The sequence below is a fragment of the Chiloscyllium punctatum genome, chromosome 36, assembly GCF_047496795.1.
Source record: "Chiloscyllium punctatum isolate Juve2018m chromosome 36, sChiPun1.3, whole genome shotgun sequence".
In the NCBI taxonomy this organism is placed as follows: Eukaryota; Metazoa; Chordata; class Chondrichthyes; order Orectolobiformes; family Hemiscylliidae; genus Chiloscyllium; species Chiloscyllium punctatum.
In genome coordinates, this window is record NC_092774.1 from 60661247 (window position 1) to 60680846 (window position 19600).

A 19600-nucleotide genomic window follows, 5' to 3' on the forward strand; every position below is an offset into this window, starting at 1 on the left:
ACTGCTGGAAAAACTCAGCAGGTTTGGCTGCACCTGGATGAGGAGAAAAAAGAGTTCTAAAATATTGTCTCTAATTCTCTTTCCACAGATGCTGCCTGACCTGCTGAGTTGCTCCTGCAATTTCTGTTTTTGCTTTTAACTAAACGTCCATTTCATCTTTCGGGCTGAAACACCCAGAGTCGCCATTTGCAGATATTTAACCCTTTCAAAACCTGTGAAGCGATTGGATTCAAACAAACTCAGCAATGATTTACTCTTTCTCAGCTCCACAGGCAGAGAGACCTGGGAAATGAAGCTGTCAGTGTGGTTCAGTATTGATGGGCCGAGCGGTGAATCCGATGGACATGAAATCCATTGCGGTTTCCCCACGCAGGTGTGAACCCTGCCGACTACAGTTGAGAAACGACGTCAAAAGAAAAGGGAGATTGCTCCACGGTTTTTTTTAAAATGCAAATCAGTGGAGGGATTGAAATATTTCAATCACATTGGGACTGGTCGGGAATCTGTAGCCCATTGCTTGTCAGGGTGGAACAAGTAGATACCCACAGAGCTGCTATTGAGGCTATGAGCCAAGAGTTTGGAAGTGAGACTAGAACAGTGAGGGGCGTGAAGTCGTGATCGAAGTTAAGCAGGCACCTGACGACAAAGGTGTTTTATTTGCCAGTGAAAGATACTGCTTCACAAAGTTGGGACTATGGAAGGGAAGCAATGGCGGTGATTATCTTTGGCTGTTCCTCTTGTGAATGTTCCCATTGCTGCGCATGTCCGTGTTAACGTCAGAACTCTGCAGCATGGCGGCGTCAGGTACGCACAGGGCCGGGGCACAATGGATGACGCATCTGACTCCACCTACCTGTTTGAAATGCAGCTCACAGCTTCTTCACACACCCCAAATAATCTTTCTCATTGTCCTGAAGCCGGCATACGGTTTGAATTCCTGATCTGCAGGAACGAGACTCTTTTCACTGTCTCGTGTCAGTAAATGTCACTGAGAACATCAGAGTCAAGTCACAGCGCTGTCAGAGGAGAGGAAGCTGAAATAGCCCCACACGCTGCTCATGGGCACATTTCACTTTCCCCAACTCACCGCCCCAACCACTGCGGCTCCTGGGAGTGGAAAGGGAACAAACGCCAAAACCCAGTCTCAGCTTTGTAAATCTTCAGGAATTAAGAAAACTGTTCAAACCTTCGGGTCTTCCATCCTGGGCAGACAGCGTTGATTTTAAATGGCTGTCCAGTGAGTGCCGATTCGTTTTGGCGAAAATAAAATCTTCTCCACAGTATGGATCCACTGGTGGGCCAGCAGGTTGGAGGAGCTGGTAAAGCCCTTCCTGCACTCTGGGCAGGGGAATGGTTTCGGAATGGCAGCCGGTGACGAGCGGTGTCCCGCAGGGTTCAGTGTTGGGTCCACAGCTGTTTGCATTATATATTAATGATCTGGATGAAGGGACTGGGGGCATTCTAGCGAAGTTTGCACATGATATGAAGTTATGTAGACAGGCAGGTAGTACTGAGGAAGTGGGGAGGCTACAGAAGGATCTAGACAGTTTGGGAGAGTGGTCCAGGAAATGGCTGATGGAATTCAACGTGAACAAATGCGAGGTCTTGCACTTTGGCAAAAAGAATAAAAGCATAGACTACTTTCCAAACGGTGAGAAAATGTGTAAAGCCAAAGTACAAAGGGATCTGGGAGTGCTAGTCGAGGATTCTCTAAAGGTCAACATGCAGGTTGAGTCCTTGATAAAGAAAGGAATGCAATGTTGTCATTTATCTCAAGAGGGTTGGAATATAAAAGCACAGTTGTGCTACTGAGACTTTATAAAACTCTGGTTCGGCCCCATTTGGAGTACTGTGTCCAGTTTTGGTCCCCACACCTCAGCAAGGATTTTCTGGCACTGGAACGTGTCCAGCGGAGATTCACACAGACGATCCCTGGAATGGTTGGTCTAACATATGAGGAACGGCTGAGGATCCTGGGATTGTATTCATTGGAGTTTAGAAGATTAAGGGGAGACTTAATAGAGACGTACAAGATAATACATGGTTTAGAAAGGGTGGACGCTAGGAAATTATTTCTGTTAAGTGAGGAGACTAGGACCCGTGGACACAGCCTTAAAATTAGAGGGGGTCAATTCAGAACAGAAATGCGGAGACATTTCTTCAGCCAGCGAGTGGTGGGCCTGTGGAATTCATTGCCGCAGAGTGCAGTGGAGGCCGGGACGCTAAATGTCTTCAAGGCAGAGATTGATAATTCCTCGAGACAACAAGAATCTAAGGGCTACGGGGAGAATGGCGGGTAAGTGGAGTTGAAATGCCCATCAGCCATGATTGAATGGTGGAGTGGATCGATGGGCCAAATGGCCTTAATTCCACTCCTATGTCTTATGATCTCTCCCCAGTGTGACTGCGCCAATGAGTCTCCTGGGCAGACGGGAAACTGAAACATTTCCCACAGTCGCCACACTTCCACAGTTTCTCCATGGGGCAGGATTCCTCGGGTTTCTCCATGGCTGAAGCTTCAGCCGCACACAAACGTGTGTACAGCCCCTCCCCGGTGTGAATTCCTCTTTCCAGGCCGTATAACTGTTTCTGGCTCCACACTCAGTGCACTGCAACAGTAGGGTCTCTCATCCAGTCCCACTGATGCTGAAAACGTTATGAAACAGGAACCAAAAAGCATTGCTCCATCTCACAGAAACAGAGTTGAAAATCTTTGCTGTCCCGATGGATTGAGTGACTGTCAGACAATGATGACTGCAGATGCTGGAGATCAGAGTCAAAAAGTTTAGTATTGGAAAAACACAGCAGGTCAGGCAGCATCCGAGGAGCAGGAGAGTCAAGCATAAGCTGTTGATTTTGAAACTTCCGTCTTCAGATAGTCTGTAAAAAGAGATTACAAAAGTCATCATTGTCAATCCGGTGGGAGGTGTGGTCGGAATGAGACAACAAGGTATTGACACCGACACCAGAAAGAAACTGAACACAGAGACGTGGCAAACGTTAGTGGCAAGCCAGAGTCAGAGAGAGACACAGCACAGAAACAGGCCATTTGGTCCAACTCATCCATGTCGACCAGATATCCAAAATTAATCTAGCTCCATTTGCCAGCATTTGGCCAATAACCCTCTAAACCCCTCCTATTCATATACCTATCCAGGTGCCTTTTAAATGTCATAATTGTACCAGCACCCACCACTTCCTCCAGCAGCTTTGTACACACACCACCTTCTGCATGAAAACTTGCCCCTTAGGTCCGTTTCTAACAAATTGCTCTCCATCTAAACCCGTAGCACTACAGCAATCCCAGTCGATGTTTGAAAAGTTAAAATCACTAACAATAACCATCCTATTACTCTGACAGGTAACTCAAATCTCCATACAAATTTGTTTCTCAATTTCCCACTGACCATGAGGGTGTCTACAATATAATCCCAATAAGGCGATCATCCCTTCCTTATTTCTCAGTTCCAACTAAATAACCTTCCTGGATGTATTCCTAGGAATATCCTCCTTAAGTCCAACAGGAATACTATCCCTTGTCAAAAACACCACTCCCCCTCATCTCTTGCCTCCCTTTCTATCCTTCCTGCAGCATTTGTATCCTGAAACATTAAGCTGCCAGTCCTGCCCATCCCTGAACCACGTTTCTGTAATTGCTATGATAACATATCCCATCTTCCTAATTATGCCCTGAGTTCATCTGCCTTCCCTGTTCGGCCTCTTGCAATGAAGTAAATGCAGTTAGTCCTACCTTGCTCTCTGCTTTGTCCCTTCCTGACCTGACTGTTTGACTCACTCCCTTTCCCAACTGTACCAGTCTCATGTTGATCTCTTTCCTCACTATTTCCCTGGGTACCTCCCCACGCACCCACCTTACTAGTTTAATTCCTCCCGAGCAGCTCTTGCAAATTTCCCTGCCAGTATATTAGCTCTCTTCCAACATTCAGGTGCAATCTATCCTTCTTGTACATGTCACATCTACTCCAAAAGAGATTCCAATGATCAAAAACGTGAACCCTTCTCCCATGCACCAGCTCCTCAGCCATGTGTTCATCTGCTCTATCCTCTCTATTCCAACCCTCACTCGCTCATAGCACTGGCAATAATCCAGATTTTTCTTGACTCTAGGACCTCTTTTTTAAAATTTGTGCCTAACTTTCCACACTTTCCCTTCAGAATCGCATCCTTTTCCCTTCCTATGTCATTGGTTCCAATGTGTACAATGACCTCCAAAAAGTCCCTCTCCCTTTTGAGAACATTCGGCACCCTCTCGGAGACATCCTTGATCCTGGCACCAGGAAGGCGACACACCATTCTGATTTTTCGCTTCTAACCACAAAAGCATCAGTTTGTACCTCTGACTAGAGAGCCCCTTATCACAATTGATCACTTGGAACCCGACGTACCCCTCATTGCATGAGAGCATGTCTCGAGACCAGAAACTTGGCTGTTTGTGCTACATTCCCTTTGAGACCATCATCCCCTACATTTTCCAAAACGGCAGACTTGTTTGAAATGGGGACAGCCACAGAAGACTCCTGCACTACCTGCCTACCCCTCCTCCCTTATCTGGAGTTAACCCATCTCCCTGACTGTAGCTGCGGCTTTTCTCCCTGCCTATCATTGCCAAACCATCATACCCCCAGGTCTTGTAAATTCCTCATTACCTCGAACTGTCGCTGCAACTTATCCACGCAATCCAATAGGATTTGCAAGCAAACCCACTTACTGCAGACATAATCATCAATAACATGGATACTCTCTCTAATCTCCCACATCTGACAGGAAGAGCATATCACTCTCATAAAGGCCACCTCTGCTCCTTCACAATCTACAGACCCAGAAAATAGCACCATCTTTTTGCTCTAAAAAGTGCTCTGGGCTAACACAGTACTTGTGGTTTATATTTTTTAAATTTAATCAAGAGACAGATGTCAGTAAAACATATAATCAAGAAAGAATCCACTCCATTCACGACTGCAGACTTACAGCTGGGTTACACATTAAAGACTATACACTTCTCTGTTCCTGTTCTGTGAGCTCCCCCACACAGGTTCCTCCATGGTCAGCTGTGAATTTTGCTGTTCATTAACCTTTCCCAGATACACTGCAATGTCCAGTAACTGTGCAGATTCCCTGCAATGTAAATTTCTTTTTCTCTCTCCCTCGTTTTGGACTCCTATCCATGCCCCTTATAAACCTCTATAAGGTAATCTCTCAGCCTCCTACACTCCAGGGAAAACAGCCGCAGTCATTTCAGCCTCTCCCTATAACTCAAACCCTCCAACTCTGGAAACATCCTTCTAAATCATTTCCAACCTCTTTTAAAGTTTCACAACATCTTTCTAACATAGGAGACCAGAACTGAATGCAGTATTCCAAAAGTGGTCTGACTAATGTCATGTACAGCCATAACATGACTCCCGACTCCCGTACTCAATGCTCTGCGCAATAAAGGCAAGCGCCACCAAACGCTTTCTTCAGTACCGTGTCAACCTGTGCCTCCACTTTCACAGAACTACAAATCTGCACTCCATGGTCTCTTGATGCAGGAACACTCTCCACGGCCTTACCATGAAGTGTGTAAATCCTGCCTTGATGTGCCTTTCCAAAACACAACACCTCACATTTATCTAAATAAAACTTTATCTGCCACTCCTCGACCCATCAGCCCATCCATTCAATTCTAATTTAGATTGAACTTTCTTTCCTCTCTTATTTCCTAAACGCTGAAAATCTCCATCCCCACATTCTCCCTCCATTCTCACTTTGCTGAACCTAATCCGTGCTGTACCTCATCCTGCAGGGTCTGGTTTACCCTGATTTACAGCCCACGCTTGGGGGATCTAATTGAAACATACAGAATACTGACTGGCCTGGACAGGGTGGATGTTGGGGAGATGTTTCCATTGGTAGGAGAGACTAGGTCCCAAGGGCACAGCCTTAGAGTAAAGGGAAGACCTTTTAGAACGCAGATAAAGGGGAAACCTTTGTAGCCAGAGAGTGCGAAACCTATGGAATTCATTGCCACAGAGACTGTGTTGGGCAAGTCACTGAGTATATTCAAGACAGAGATAAATAGGTTCTTGTGTATTAAGGATATTGAGTGTTGCGGGGAGAAAGCAAGAGAATGGGATTGAGAAACTTGTCAGCCATGATTGAATGGTGGAGCAGACCTGATTGGCTGAATGGCCTAATTTCTGCTCCTCGGTCTTATGGTCTCTTGCTGTCCTGGACATAGTGAGAGAGAACTGGGAGCAGGAGTAGGCCATTTGGTCTTTCAAGTCTGCACCAACATTGAACTGGATATGAATATACCTACATCTTGGTGGATAGGCTGGGACGTTTTTCACTGGAGCATAGGAGGTTGAGAGGTGATCTTATCAAGCTTTATAAAGTCATGTGGGGTATAGATGAGGTGAATGATGGGTGTCCTTTCCTTAGAGTGGGGGTTTTAATGTTAGGGAGCAAATTTTGAAGGTGAGTGGAGAAAGATTTTAAAAAGACAGGAGGGACACCTTTGTTTTCCCATAGAGAATGTTCGTATGTGGAATGAATGTTCAGAGGAAGCGGGGATGCAGGTAGTTACAACGTTTAAAAGACATTTGGATAAGGACATGAATGGGAAAGGTTTGGAGGTGTTATGGACTAGGCCAGACCACTCAAAACATTCTTAAGCAGGCAGCGCAGACCATAACTTTGCGATTTGTTTCAGTAAGTGCACAGTGAAAATTACCTGAAGTTAGCTAGGTTGACTACCAGGATTTAAAACAGATAAATGTATTCACTAGAATACAGAATGAAACACAAAGAACAGAATATAGAATACTCACAGAACTCAGTCTATCTAAACTAGACTTAATTATGCTGTTCCAAATGTACACAACAGTCCCAATAAACAAACCCCTTAAATATACAGTAAAACTGAAACGGAGGCTGACAGGTCGAAGTTAGAAGGGCAGAACGAGAGTGAGTTTGACAACCTTTCTCCACAGTCCACTGCTGAACTCACTCAAACAAGGCCTCAGCTTTCACAACAGATCACTCGTCTTTCATTATGCAGGTCACTTCGAAACCATAAAAGCTTGCGTCTAAAGTCTCATCTGTTGACATGTAAACAAAAAAGCCGACCAATACCCTTTTCATTTCTGTACTAAACCATCCAATTTGGAGTCCGTGGCTGTTTTACCACCCCTCTGAAAAAAAACCAAGGACACAGTGTCCTTGAGAAGAAGGACCAGCTTTTAGAAAAAGGATCAGCTTTGTGACAGAGGGATATGGGCCAAACACTGGCAGATGGGATTAGTTTAGTATGTGAACACAGCATGGACTAGTTGAACTGGAGGGTCTATTTCTGTGCTGTATGATGCTGTAATGGTCTCAAAACCATTTTCTTGCCTTCCCCTATAACCATCCACTTCTTTGTTGTTCAAAAGTCAGATGACCTCAGCCTTGAATATATTCAATGACCACCCCCCCCCCCCCCCCAATTTCAGGAGGTCAACCCCATTTTTGAACTCAATTCCTATTGCCTTGCTGACTGCTTGCTGCACCTGTCTGACAACTGGTGCAGAAGGACGCTGAGGTCCCTTTGTACATCCACACATCATTCCTGATGAAGGGTTCATGCCCAAAACATCGACACTCTGCTCCTCGGATGCTGCCTGACCTACAGTGTTTTTCAAGCACCACACTTGACTCTGATCTCCAGCATCTGCAGTCCTCACTTTCTCCAATACCAATATATTATCATTTCAACCATGCACCTCCTTTCTGCCTTTTTTTAAAGCACTAGGCTTTAACTTTACATTGTGGTACTGCATTTGCTGTGCGTTTGCCAATTGAGACACAGACGTGGACCAACTTTTCCAGAGTCTGTCCCCTCCCTCGATTCACTCCCTTTCCCTTCAGTTAGTGCAAGTCAGCAACTGAATCCCAGAACAAAAAAGAAATGAAAAAGTGGGTGAGAAAGAAAAGAGTGCCGTACCCACAGATGTTGGACAAAGTTGCTGTCTGGGGTGAAGCTCGATCTTCACTCAAAGGGAGAGAGGAACAACCGCAGCTGGAGAAACTCACAGCCCAACTTCCGCATTCAGACAAAGAGGCTGTTCTGAATGGCAGGAGGACCAGGCTCCTTCTGGTCCTCCGGGTCTCACTATTGGTCCTTCAGAAGGAAGTCAAGCGCTGTTTCCGCGGACAGCGACGAGCATGCTCAGTGCTTTTGCTGACACCGCAGTTCATGCACAGTTGTTGCTGACACCGCAGTACATGCGCAGTTGTCGCTGACACCGAGAAGCATGCGCACTATGCTCTGTGGAGGTGCTGGCGTTCCTGACAGATTTTAAGCGTCCAAATGTCAATAGCAGAAAAAAAGCTGCAGCCACAATTTTATTTTTCCCTGTGGCTCGACATTTTATTCCTTTTGAATTTCGTTCGGCTTTGTATGTCTTTTCCCCAGGGTAGAGGAAGTCCAAATCTAGACGACATAGGTTAAGGGTGAGAGGGGAAAGATTTAAAACGGACCTCAGGGGTAACTTTCATGTAGAGTGTGGTGTGTGTATGGAATGAGCTGCCCAGAGGAAGTGGTGGAGGCTGGTACAATTACAACATTTGAAAGGCATCGGGGTCAGGATGGGCATCTGAATAGGAAGGTGTGAGAGAGATATGGGCGAAATGCTGTCAAATGGGTCACTGGATCAATTTAGGATATCTGGAGGGGATGGACGAGTTGGACTGAAGGATCTGTTTCTGTGCTGTATGACTAAGCGTCTATTTCAATGCAAGTTTCAGAAACATGACTGCAGCTTTTTAAAAAATAAATTAATATGCTTTTAGATGTTAACAATGTTTCTGAATATATCATTTTAGCTGTTCTTAATTTTAAAGATCAGCCATTTCTTGCGCACCCCTGTCTTCCAGGTAGAGGCATCACCAACGATTCTCTCTCTTTCCTGAGAAAGAGATACAGCAATCAAAGAGGGCACGAGAAAGTATGGTAGAAGGGAGGGAGAATGGACAGGGGAGTGGGGGTAGAGCGAGAGAGAGAGAAAATGACAAGGGACAGAGGGTGGGGTGCAGAAAACGAGGGGAAGAGAGAGAAGGCGGCTGAGCACAGAGAATTGGGAGGTGCAGAGTGTGAGGAGAGAGAGTGGACGGGGACCAAAAGTTGGGGGACTGACAGCACAAATCCCACCTTCCTCAGGACTGGTATCAGTGTCTCATGAATTGGAAAGCACTCCACCCACAGCAGACCTGAGGCAATTGTTTCTCAATAGATGCTTGGCTAATGCAGTAGAATCATATAATCCTGACAGGACATTTGGCCCATAAAATTCAGACTGACCTTCCAAACAGTATCCCATCCAGACCCACCCGTTTTTCCTGCAGTTCCCCATGGTTAACCGACCCTCCGTTGCACATATGTGGACACTTTAGCACGGCCGATCCACCCTGAACTGCACCCAGAGTTAACTCATGCAGACAGAAGGGTGAGGACGTGTTAAAGTCCACACAGACAGCTGCTCAAGAGTGGGACCGAACTCAGGTCCCTGACATTGTCAGTCAGTGGTACCAACCACTGAGCCACCGTGCCGCCCAGAGCTTTGATGTTCTGCTTTGTCCTAGTAGTTTCTAACTTCTCATGTGCCTTCAGCAGAGGCTCTCTCCTCCTGACATTGTTGGACCACACCCACTGCAACCTTCTCCAGCCCTGAGCACATCGGTTCCTGAATCCTGGCACCAAACAGACACCAATGCCATCTGTGCTCCTGCTGACAACTGCAGAGAACGGAGACCATCCCTGTCACTGTTCTGTCCCTTACCACCACCTCCACCTCACCAATGTTGTTTTTACTCCCACTGCCCAACCAGTTAGCTCCTACCACCTGCAGCCCTCTCTCAGTTCCCCTTTACCTGCCAGACCTGCACTTACACCCTCCTGACCCTGTCCGCTGATGCAAACAAAAGGCTCTCTCCAGAAGGGAATGACCATCTCCCAGAATAAAGTGCCTGGTTAACTTTCCCACTTTACTCTCAACATGTCTGCAGCCTGGCTTCCAGCTCCAACTCTCTGAACGAATGTCCTCCAGGATGAGTTTGCCCTGGATCACAGCATCCAGAGCCTCCCACCTTCTGCAAATTGAAAGACAGGCCCCACCCTGCCCTCTCCAATGTGTGTTGTATAACTGATAGCCAAGTATGGAACCCATGAGGATGGCCATAACAGGGACCTTGGTTTCATATCACACTACAAGTGACCCCACTCACACAGACTTGTACCCCATTACTCACACATGTTACCAACCATGGTCGAATGCAAACACATACTCTTATGCACAAACACACACGCTCTCATGCATGCACACACATCAGTTTATGGGGTGAAATTGCAATTGCAGAATTTTATTTGCAGATACATTATATTTTGCTCAAAAAGCACACAATCTTCAGGCAGTCAATCCATGTGTCATGTGATAAATCCCTACTTTGGAAACAGAACCAATCTGACTCAAGATTGGGTTGCAGACAGACTCTAACATGAGTGAATCAGAGGGTTTTCTTTCCCCAGGAAATGATTTCATCATTAGATTCTGAACTCCAGATTTCTGACTGAATTCCAATTCCGCCATCTGCTGTGGCGGGATTCAAACCCAGGAGTCCCGAGGAGTCGATAATGGCACTCAGCCCTTGTTCCTTCAATCACCCTGTGATGGCACATGAACTCACTGGTGCCTCCGTAGGTGGGAGGAGGGGGTGATGCCCTTCCCGCACTGAGAGCAGGTGAGCATGCTGTGCCTGGTGTGGACCCGCTCGTGCGTCTGCAGGCTGGAAGAATTGATGAATCCCTTCCTGTGCCTGGAGCAGGTGATCAGCCATTCCCTGTTGTGGACTCGCTGGTGAACTTCTAAAATCTCAAAACATATAATCAAGAAAGAACCCACTCTATTCACTACTGCAGACTTACGGCAAGGTTACACGTTAAAAACTATGCAGTAATCTGTTCCTGTGCTGTGAGCTGTCCTACACATCTACATCCAAGATCAGCTGTGAATTTTGCTGTTTGTTAATTTTTCCAAGATGTCCAGAGATACATGATTTCAAACAGCAAAGGCAGTAACTATGCAGATTCACTACTTTAACCGTTAGTAGCATATGTTTCTTTCTCTCTCTCTCTCTCCCTTACAGACCATATGCTTGCTGCCTTTGGCTGTCTTTCTCCATTTTGAAATTGCTGTTGTCTTAATTTTTTTACTCTAAAGTTCCAAAACAATGCATCAGCATATAAAACATTAACTGCTGCTCCTGGAATTCAAGGAAATCGCCTCCAACACTGAAAATACCTCAAAAAAGGAGCAGCTCTTACAGCCACAAATTTCCCAGTCCTGCATCTTGGATTAATTCTTGGTGAACCTTCCCATCTCCCAGGTTACAGTTATTCAAATAATTTGCTTTTCTATTTTTGCTAGAAAAGTGGATAACCTCACGTTTATCCACACTAACTTCATCTGACATACATTTGCCCACTCACTCAGATTGTCCAAATAACATTGTATCCTCCTCACAGCTCACCCTTCCACCCAGCTTCGTGTCATCTGCAATTTGTGACATATTCCAATTAGTTCCCTCATCTAAATCATTGACACATACTGTGAATACCTGGGGTCCTAGTCCCAATCCCTTCAGTTATAAAACATCGATCTGACTGACCATACAAAATAGCAGATGTTAGCTTGACGTTCACAACTGACGAAGACCTGATAAGCACTTATGAACCACTGAATTACTAAATCACAGAAGCAGGCCATTCAGCCAATTGTGTCCATGCAGCTCTCTAAATGAGCTTTCTGATGTTGTGCCATTTTCCTGACGTTTCCTTGGAAACTGGTACATTGCTTGTCATCAAATAATTTTCCAATGCTCTTAACTGAATCTGCTTCAACCACTGCTCCATGCGATGTCTTCCAGATCTATTTACTCACTGTGTGAAATTTCTTTCTCACATCACATTTTCTTCCTTGTAATGGAGTTGAAATCTGCAATCTTATTCTCAATGCTTTTGCCATGGTGAGCAGTTTTTCACTGTCTTTTCTGGGTATGATGTTTCTCATAATTTTCAAAACGTATTTTGAATCTGACTTCAGAGAGCAGTCCATGAGGCCAAGCCTCATCAACAACACACAAACAACTGAGCATCTAAAGGGACGGCCCCTCAGTCATCGCTGTGAGCCCCATAGCAACCATTGTTACCTGGGTGGCCATGCATTCCAAAGCTGGTCTCTCAACATCACTAGTATTAGCCCACAGTTTGAGAAACTGTGATTCTCGCTACGACTATAAAAATGGATTTTTTTTTAAAGCGGTTGTTGCTGAGAAGTTTAATCCTTTCTGTCCAGTAGGAAGTCAATGCTATGTTTGAGTTTGAATGACTCAGTGAATCCCTTCCCGCATGTGGAGCAATTGGATCACCACTCCCTGTGTGCCTGTGGGGATTACATTCCAGGTCAAACTGGGAATTGGATCTCTTCCTACAGCCTGAACATACCTCTGGTAACACTCCAGGGGGACTGTGCTTGTGTGGCACAGGTCAGATCATTGGCTGGCTTAGTCCTGCTCCTCGGATGCTGCTGGCCTGCTGTGCTTTTCCAACACCACTCTAATCTATACACTGGTTTCCAGCATCTGCACTCCTTGTTTTTACACAGTACATAAGGATGCCATTTACACTTTCATGTCTATAATACTTCCTGAAACAACCACCTATTCTCTACCCCTATCCCCATCATCTTGCAACTGTCCAGCATCCTCGGTAGTATCCCCATCTGTGACTCAGGAGACTGGGGGTGCAATTCCCCGATGGGGAGGATTTGATATTTTTAGGGATGTCTTGTCACACAGAGGTAACGACCCGAACCCTGGATCGGGTTCAAGTCCTGCCTGCTCCAGAGTTCAAAAGTTCACAAATATAGGAGCAGAATTAGTCCATTCAGCCCATCAAGTCTGCCGCGTCATTCGATCAAGACTGCTCATCACCCCCATTTTCCTGCCGGATCCCTTGAAAGGGTTCAGAAAAGACTTACACTGATGTTTCCAGAGTTGGAGCATTTGGGAGAGGCTTAATAGGCAGGAGCTGTTTTCCCTGGAGGTTCGGATGGTGAGCGGTGACCTTATGGAGGTTTATAAAACAATGACAGGCATGGATAGGATAAACAGACAAGGTCTTTTCGATGGGGTGGGGGAGTCCAGAACTAGTCAGCATAGATTTAGGGTGAGAGGGGAAAGACGTAAAAGGGACCTAAGGGGCAACCTTTTCATACAGAGGGTGTGCTTGTATGGAATGAGCTGCCAGAGGAAGTGGTGGAGGCTGGTACAATTACAGCATTTAATGAGCATCTGGATGGGTAGATGAATAGGAAGGGTTTAGAGGAATATGAGTCAAGTGCTGGCAAATGGGACTAGATTAGGTTAGGATATCTTTTGACATGGTCAAGTTGGACTGAAGAGTCTGTTTCCGTGCTGCACCATCTCTATAACTCTATAACAAATGTTCAACGAACTGGTCTGCAATTTCCCACATATGGCCTCCCTCCCATTCTGAATACAGGTGTTACATTAACATTTTTCCAATCCAATGGAACCATAAGATCATACGACACAGGAGCAGAAATTAGGCCATTCAGTCCATCGAGTCTGCTCCACCATTCAATCATGGCTGAGATGTTTCTCAAATCCATTCTCCAGCTTTCTTCCCATAACCTTTGATCCCCTTGACAATCAGGAACATATATATATCTCAGTCTTAAATAAATGCAATGAATCTTTCCCATGTTCACAGATTTTTGAAATATTGTAACTAATGAGTTCATTATCTCCACTGCCACTTCCTTCAGGACCCAGGGTGTAGGCCATCAGCATCAGTGGACTTGTCTGTCCTCAATCCAAATCGTTTCCTGTGTACCTTTACCCTCTCAATGTTGATTGTTTAAGTTCTACCCTTTCTATAGCCTCTGACTTGCCAATTCTAATAGGAATAGTTCTGTTGTTTGCCAACATAAAAATTGAGATCATCTCTGCCACTTCAATGTTCCCCCACGAACTCACAGTTTTCATCTTCCAAGGTACCACACTTAGCTCAGCGACTCTGTTCCCATGAGCATACCAACAGAAGCTTTTGCTGTCCTTTTTGATATTTAGTGTGAGGTCTCTTTTGTAAGTTAACTTACCTAATTTTATTTATATTTTTAAATATCCCTTTGTTTCTGTTTGAAACTTTCCTAATGTTTGACCCTTCCAGAGGTCCAGAATAACATTTCGCAACAGGCTGAAAAGTTAAAAAAACACGACGTTGAAACTTTTTGAAATAGCCCCTTTCTGGAGGCTGGGGGCCGGCAAAACGATCGCCCCGCCCCCATTGTCACCGATTGTTGGGTGGCCTCCCCAACCACGCCCCCTCAACCCAGGAGACGTCACAATCCTGGGCCCCGCCCCTTGCGAGCTGGCGCATGTGCAGTGCAGGTCCTGCAGCAGGACTGAGGCGGTGTTCCTGAGTGTGGGAGCAGAATGGTGCCGGTGGCTGAAGTAATAAGAACCGCTGGAAAAGCTGAGCAGGTCCGGCAGCTCGTGCCGAGAGAAATCATTTCGGGTCCCGGTGATCCTCCTTCAGAACAGGAACAGGTTTCAGAAACATCCCGGGGAGGTCGCCAGGCCCGAGCGCCAAGACCTGGCTCCTGCCCCCGGGGAGAGGAGACAGTGAGACAGGGTAGGATTGGGAACCGCGGGAGGAGGGAGACTGGGGAGTTTATAAACTCCTAGGGGGAGGACTGAGGCCTCCAATAAAATCACCACAGGCCCAGTGTTTACTTCACCGACGAAGGAGCTCTCGGGTTGCCTGGGCAACCGGCCGCCATCTTTGTGAGGGTCAGGCGCATGTTGTCTTGGGGCGGGGAGCGCGGGCGGCCATCTTGGTGAGGGCACCATCAACTGTCATTTCTGGGAGAGAATTCCAACCTCGTGGTAACCTCGGCCTTGGCCGAGCTTAATTCCCCAGACTGTCCAGCGATGTGCAGGTTAGGGGGGGGTTGAGGTTCAGCAATGCTAAATTACTGATAATGCCCAAGGATGTTCTTGTTAGTGTATGTTGACCATGCTAATTTACCCCCAGTGTACAGAGATGTGCAGGTTAGAGTGGATTGGCCGAGGTAAGTTTATCCATAGTGTTCGGGGTTCTGCAGGTTCGGGTGAAGGTCTGGACCCCCTCAATCGGCTCTCTCGATCCGAGATCGGTCAAAAGGATCACCAGGAGTACGGTCTATCTAAAGCAAGGTTATCAGCTTAATGACATAAGGCAGCCTAGCACAGATTTGTCCAGCAACACAGGTTAAAAGCTTCTGTGTTCCGTGGCAAAATTACACAATTACATTTGAAAATTACGCATTATTTATTTTTGCGACAGCGCAGCCTGAATTACAAAAGACCAATAAAATGTAATAAGGTGACATGATTGACAGCAGGTTAGTCCAATGATATTTCCCGAGAAACCGATTGTTTTATGCGCAAAATCATCCCATGCTTGTTCGTTCAAGATTAGTTCGAATACCAAATTACTTATGATTCATATTATGCAAACTTCATTGTTCTCTTTTATTTCTAAATCGAACCAACTCAGCAAAGCAGCAATTCAAGTTCAATGTCAAATCATTACCTGAAGCCATTTTGTAATATTTATTTTAAAATAGTATTTAAAATTGAAATGCAATTTTGTGGTTAATAAAAATCTACATACACCTGTTGCTCCTAACAACAGCCTAAATTCAAATTTTAATTCCTGATCTCAATAAAGCAGCAGTTGTCTCATTAGCCAAAAGGTTGAGACCACAAACGATATAAGTATGGTTTTGATGGCTAATAATTCCTGAAAAATCTCCTACAGAAAAAAGTCACTGAGAGCTGCATATCCCAAAGAGTGATATTACTGTTTTGTAGAGCTTTTGGATTCTTCCATTCTATTGCAAAACTCAGGGGAGACTATATTCCTCCAGTTACAGCATGAGGAGTACTTACTTTATTCAAAATAATAACCAGGTTTAGTCTAGGTAAGGGAGGGACCTTGCCAGTAAGAGGCATGCCTGTCTTTGTGACTTCCTTGAGGCTGTTCAATAGATGGGTCTTTTGGTAAGAGAGGCAGTTATTGTCCCAGAACAGTTCCACCCATCCCATAATTGGGAAGGCATTGGTGCCAGTAGGGGTCAAAGAATCTTTTGCTGAAGTCAGCACATAACAGACCACTTCATCTCCGCCAAATATTCTATTGTGACTTTGAAGAAACAAATTGTAATCGAAAAATAACATTTCCCTATCTTCTCTTTTGTGGTGTGACCTATTTGGATGGGGGCAAGGCTTACCAGGGTAGCTCATAGCACAACTGGTATCACACTGGCACACAACACGTTTACAGGGTAAAGACCATTTAGACTTGTTCTGTAAATGAACTGTTCAGTCTCTGACCACTGCAATAGTCATTCTTGGTAATGTTCAGTCCCTCAGCAGACGAGGACATCTTCCTGGCATAGTTGGTGCACAGTCTCTGGTTGCTCAGGATCGCACAGGTAAACTGTTCCTTCTTGTGCACCAATGCTGACAATGGCAAGTCCACACAGAATGGCTTTTCAATTTAAAATGGCTTCAGGTAATGATTTGATCCTGTGAATTTGAATTGCTGCTTTGCTGAGTTGGTTAGCTTTGGGGAAAAGAAAACAATGGGGTTTAATAATATGAATCATATGAATTTGGTATTCAAACTAACCTTGAACTAACAAGCACGGGATGATTTTGAGAGTAAAACAATCTGTTTCCTAGGAAATATTGGACTAACCTGCTGTCAATCATGTCACCTTATTACATTTGATTGGTCTTTTAAGGCTGTGCTGTCTCTTAAAAAACATGTAAGTGATGTGTACTTTTCGAAAGTAATTCTGCCATTTCGCCACGGAGCTCAGAAGCTTTAACTTCTGTGTTGCTGGAAAGAATTGCGACAGACTGCCTTGCTTTATTAAACTGATAACTTTGCTTTGTACAGTCCGCATTCCGTTCGTTCTTTGACCGATCTTGAGACGGAGGGGTCCCGCCTGGGATCCAGATCCTCAAGGGTGGATTGGCCATGCTAAATTCCCTCCATAGTGTCCAGGGATGTGTAAGTTCTGTGTATTACTCTGGGATAAATGTAGGGCAATAAGGGGAGGATATGGGTGAATTACCATTCAGAGCATTGGTTTGGAGTTGTTGGGCCGAGTGGCCTGCTTCCACACGGTGAGGATTCTTTGAAGGGAAGGGATTTTTGCAAACTGTTCTCCTTCCATCTGCTGCAGAGTTCTGCTGTCGGCCTGTCCCCGCTCCCTGCCCCATTTTTGACATCACAACGCGGAAGTGGCCCGATCAGTTTCAATGTGAAACACCCTCCTCTGGGCAACTCCTCATCCTGGGAGGGAGAGAGGGAGGGGGTAATCTGTTCACTTGTAGCAACTGGAGTGAATTCAAGGAGGGAATCTACTCTGCCAACTCAGGTATGTGTCTTAATTATCCGGGCGAGGAGGGACGGATGATAGCAATTGGGGAGGGGGAGATACTTTATTTTTATTTATAAAATGCATCTGATTCCCACAAATAAATGCATCAGGTTCAAGTACAGCATGTGCAATGATCCACATTGCAGCTTCAAGCTGGCTGCAACAGTTTTACATCCTCTGTTCTTGCTCCGTGTTGGCTGCAGCACATTTGGCTTCCTTCCCTCACCTCTTCTTTCTGCCCCCCTCCGAAGTATTCATGTTTCCAAACTGACCCTCAAAAGTTCAGGTTATACTTCCATTCTTTCCCAGTTTTCAAAACCCACAAAATACAACTTTCCCAATCCTCTGGGTATCGAACTTGGGAGGTTATGTTGTGGCTGTACAGGACATTGGTTCGGCCACTTTTGCTCTTGCTCCTATCAAAAGGAGGTTGTGAAACTTGAAAGGGTTCAGAAAAGATTTACAAGGATGCTGCCAGTGTTGGAGGGTTTGCACTGAATTGTTTTGGGCTGTTTTCCCGAGTGTGGCAAAGGCGTTTGTATACATTTATAAAATCATGAAAGGCATGGATTGGGCAAAAAGACAAGATATTGTCCCCTGGGTTTGGGGGTGTCCAGAACTAAAGTGTAATAGCTTTAGGGTGAGGTGGATGAGCAAAGACTTAAAAGAAACCTAAGGGCAACTTTTTAACTCAGAGGGTAGTGAGCGTAAAGAATGAGCTGCCAGAGGAAATGGTGGAGGCTGGTACAATTACAGTATGTGAATGGCATCTGGATGGTTTCTGAATAGGAAGGGTTCAGAGGGGTATGGGCCATGTGCTGGCATATGGGACTAGATAATTTAGAATATCTAGTCAACATCAATGAATTAAGACCATAAGACATTGAAGTGGAAGTAAGGCCATTCAGCCCATTGAGTCCATTCTGTCATTTAATCATGGCTGATGGACATTTCAGCTCCACTTAGCCACACTCTCCCTGTAGCCCTTAATTCCTTAATTAAGAATTTATCAAGCTCTACGTTGAAGACATTTAACGCCCTGGCCTCCACTGCGCTCCCTGACAATGAATTCCACAGGCCCACACTCTCTGGCTGAAGAAATATCTCCTCATTTCTGTTCTAAATTGACCCCCTCTAATTATCAGGCTGTGTCCCTGGATCCTAGTCTCCTCCGCCTGGCCAAGAATATAAAGGAGGATAGTAAAAGCTTTTTTAGGTATGTCCAAGGCAAAAAAATGGTTAGGACAAAAATTGGGCCCTTGAAGACAGAAGCAGGGGAATATATTACTGGGAACGAAGAAATGGCAGAGGAATTAAATGGGTACTTCAGATCTGTGTTCACTGGGGAAGACACAAGCAATCTCCCTGAGGTAACAGTGGCTGAAGGACCTGAACTTAAGGGAATTTCTATTTGCCAGGATTTGGTGTTGGAGAGACTGTTAGGTCTGAAGGTTGATAAGTCTCCGGGACCTGATGGCCTGCATCCCAGGGTACTGAAGGAGGTGGCTCGGGAAATCGTGGATGCGCTGGTGATTATTTTCCAGAGTTCAATAGAATCGGGGTTGGTTCCTGAGGATTGGAGGGCGGCTAATGTTGTGCCACTTTTTAAGAAGGGTGGGCGGGAGAAAGCAGGAAATTATAGACCAGTTAGTCTGACCTCAGTGGTGGGAAAGATGCTGGAGTCTATTATAAAGGATGAAATTACGGCACATCTGGATAATAGTAACAGGATAGGACAGAGTCAGCATGGATTTATGAAGGGGAAATCATGCTTGACTAATCTTCTTGAATTTTTTGAGGATGTAACTCGGAAGATGGATGAGGGAGATCCAGTGGATGTACTGTACCTGGACTTTCAGAAAGCTTTTGATAAAGTCCCACACAAGAGGTTAGTGAGTAAAATTAGGGCGCACGGGATTGGGGGCAAAGTACTAGATTGGATAGAGAATTGGTTGGCTAATAGGAAACAAAGGGTAGTGATTAACGGCTCCATTTCGAAATGGCAGGCAGTGACCAGTGGGGTACCACAGGGATCCGTGCTG

At 45.4% G+C, this 19600-nt stretch overlaps 1 protein-coding gene across 2 annotated transcripts in view; it reads left to right on the top strand.

The window, feature by feature from the left end:
• The first annotated feature begins 14531 nt into the window (after window positions 1–14531).
• The window catches only part of LOC140460563 (uncharacterized), a 28914-nt gene continuing 23845 nt past the window's right edge, over window positions 14532–19600 (top strand). The window contains exons 1-2 of one of the 2 annotated variants that reach the window (XM_072555151.1): window positions 14532–14755; window positions 17361–17555. The gene's annotated coding sequence lies outside the window, so the exon portion shown is untranslated. The remainder of the gene's footprint in view (window positions 14756–17360; window positions 17556–19600) is intronic. The other variant, XM_072555152.1, reaches the window with a different exon arrangement.